At 43.7% G+C, this 3,326-nt stretch overlaps 1 non-coding gene across 1 annotated transcript; it reads left to right on the plus strand.

Annotated features, from left to right (window-relative positions):
* The first annotated feature begins 2,225 nt into the window (after positions 1–2,225).
* LOC140274246 (U5 spliceosomal RNA) lies at positions 2,226–2,339 on the plus strand. The gene has a single exon (XR_011908217.1). It is a non-coding gene; the product is annotated as a U5 spliceosomal RNA (small nuclear RNA).
* The last annotated feature ends 987 nt before the right edge of the window (positions 2,340–3,326 follow it).

Below are 3,326 nucleotides of genomic sequence, written 5' to 3' on the forward strand. Positions count from 1 at the left end.
CCCGCTTTTTCCAAACTATGGTCGGCTATTCACAGCTTCCTCTCCACCATACTTGTATGGTTGGATATTCACACCCACTTGCATCCGAAGACCTCTGCCCCAAATTTTGTTGATATTTAGTCGGACATTCGCACCTTACCCGCTTTTGGCAAACTATGGCCTTCTTGCAGCCAAACACCTCTGATCTCGCTTTTGATGATGTAAGGTTGGGCATTCAGACCTTGCTTCACCTGCTTTTCACCAAATATAGTCGGATATTCACACCTTCTTGCAGCCGAACACTTCCGCTCCACCTTTTAGTGTTCTATCACACCTTTTTTTCACCGCATTTTATACATTATGGTTGGAAATTTTCAACCACTCTCATCCGAAGACCTCTCCTCCCGCTTTCTTTAATATATTTGAACTTTAGTCGGACATTCAAACCTTCTTGCAGCTGAACCACCTCCGCTCCCTGTTTTGATCATATATGGTCTGGCAATACTACCTTTTCTTACCCGTTTGTGAGTAATTATGGCTGGACATTCACACCTACTTGCAGCCGAACACAACCTCTCTCGCTTTTGATGATGTATGGACCGGCATTTTTACCTATTCTAACACATTTTTCAGCAATTATGGTCGGAGATTCACACCTACTCACAGCCGAACAACTCCGCTACCGCATTTGATGATGTATAGTCGGGCATTCTCACCCTTTCTCATCAGCTTTTTGAAAATTATGATCTGACATTCACACCTACTTCCAGTCGAACAGCTCTGCTCCCGCTTTTGATTATGTTTGGTTAGATATTCGAACCTTTTCTTAACTGCTTTTTACAAACTTTGGTCGGACGTTCACAATATCTTGCAGCCGAACACCTCCGCTTCCGCTTTTGATGGTGTATATTCGGGCATACGAACCTTTTCTTACCCGCTTTTTACAAACCAAGTTCGGACTTTCACACCTTCTCTTAGCTGAACAACTCCGCTCCCTCTTTTGATTGTGTACAGTTGGGTAATTTAACCTTTTCTTACCCGCTTTTTACCATCTCTGGTCGGACATTCACACCGTCTTACAGCGGAACACCTCCGCTCCCTCTTTTGATGATGTATGGTTAGGCATTCGCACCTTCTCTCACCCGCCTTTTACTATGGTCGGCCATTCACAGCTTCCTCTCCACCATACTTGTATGGTGGGATATTCACACCCACTTGCATCCGAAGACCTCCGCTTCCGCTTTTGATGGGAACTGACAACATAAGAAGTCCGGACATACTTTGATAGTATATGAATAAGTGGGTAGCTACTGACAAGCATTAAGCATGTCACACAGCCCAAACATATAACATTTCAGGACACACCACACAGTTAACAACCACAGTGAAGCGTGTCAAAGCCCAAACATGTAACATTCAACAGGACACTTACACAACACATTCAAATCAAACAGTCAGACAACATACAAGAACATATACCCCAGCCGGCATTGCTCCCTGCCTATTTTCGTACAGCACACTATGTGTGCGCACACCTTTATTCACAAACTCTTCAACTTATACTCTTTTACCGAAGTTGCTACAGCTCGATTGGCCGAATACCCTTTGATCCTATTTCGGTGAATTTGACATCTGCCTTACATATAACAGATTAGCGGTTTAGCAGTTTTAATTTAGTTTGAGTGAAGGAATTCATTTTATAGCAAAATCCGAAATCGTGAAGAACTCATGAAAGTAAGCTTATTCTCGGATTCCTGAAACTTTAGATTTGCTCTTTCTTTTACTGCAAAGTACAACGTTGTTTTTTTTGTTTAAATCTTTCTAGACATGGTAAATATTAAGGACAAAGCAGTTTTCACATAGTTTGAGTGAAGGAATTAATTTTATAGATAAAATCCCAAGAGTCTGATGGGAAAAGAGAGTGAATGCGAAGTAGACTTTAACACGGCTATGGGAGCGAGCCGAGTGTGGGCTAACCAGGAGAATTGCTTGAAAGAAATGCGACCCCGAATGAGCGATCAGAACAAAGCCTCAATACGGGATTCTCGTGGTGTTTTTGTTGCTGCCTTGTCTTTTGCACAGAGTAAAAGACAAGGCAGCCATCGAATAGGGCCCGATTGTTCCTACTTGGTCAGCCGAGGAGCAAGGGGGGGGGGGGGCAAGCGTCTCAACCAAGCAAAGCTCACCATGGGGAAGGTGGCTATGCCAACAAGCCTGATGCCCTGCTCCCGCAGTGACGGATAATCGTACTCTGGTTTCTCTTCATAACGTACAAGTCTTTCGCCTTTTACTAAAGATTTCTGTGGAGAGCAGCACTAATGAGTTGTTTCTATTTTTGGCAGGCTTTACCTTTGCGGGTGAAGCCCTTTCTGTCTGTGCAAAAGAAATCTTGTTACTGTGCAGAGTGACTTCTCTGAGTAGAGTCGCCTTACTTGTTGCGACTGTGCCGATGTTCGAAGCTGGAGTGCAAAGTTGTTGCTTGAATGGTGCTTGCTGGAGCGTGCGGGAGTGCAAAGTTATACCATTTAAAAGGGCTGAAGAGTGCTCAGTGCAGCGGGTGGGCGACACTCTGGCCACCTTGAAAACCGAGGTTACATCCACTACCAGGGGCAGCCCAAGTTCTGCCGCAAGTGTGGTGAGCATGGGCACCTGGTTGAGGCTTGTACCAAGGTGTTATGTGGGAAGAGCAGAGAAATTGGGCAAACTTTTGGAGAGTGTCCAAATGGCAGGAAATGTAATCTCTGTGGAGAATTAAATCACCTCTTCAGAGATTGCCCTAAATCTTTTGCCAACAAATTAAAGACGGTAAAGCCACAGTCAAGCCAACAAAGAGAAGGACCAAAGGTGGCAGTTGGTGAACAAAGTGAAGAGGTTGACCCAATAAATTCAAACTTCCCGCCAAAAGCTTGGATTGGAAGTGAGGAGCAAAAAGGGGAGGGGCCTGTAGAGGCCTCACCACTCAGTGTTGAAGTCTGTGAGAATTCACAGGCAGAGGGTGGAGCTACGCTAAATGAGGAGGAAGAGCAGACAGGTGAGTCTAGTGAAGATACTCACCTCCCCGAAGGTCAACAGAAGGTCAATTTGTTGATAGGCATTCATTTATTTCTTCACTTCTGATGAAGTTTCAACAATAAACAACAAACTTTGTATTATTAGAAAGAACCAGAATCATTCTTCAGGAATCCGAAAATAAGCTCTATTTTATGAGTTATGCACGAATTCGGATTCTCCTATAAAACGAATTCATTAACTCAAACCAAGTTAAGACTGCTTTGTCCTTCATATTTATTCATGTCTAATCAAGTTTCAACGATAAACAACGTTGTACTTTGTAGAATGAGAAAGAA

This window comes from Leuresthes tenuis, unplaced genomic scaffold, assembly GCF_036924035.1.
Source record: "Leuresthes tenuis unplaced genomic scaffold, fLeuTen1.0.hap1 SCAF_17, whole genome shotgun sequence".
In the NCBI taxonomy this organism is placed as follows: domain Eukaryota; kingdom Metazoa; phylum Chordata; class Actinopteri; order Atheriniformes; family Atherinopsidae; genus Leuresthes; species Leuresthes tenuis.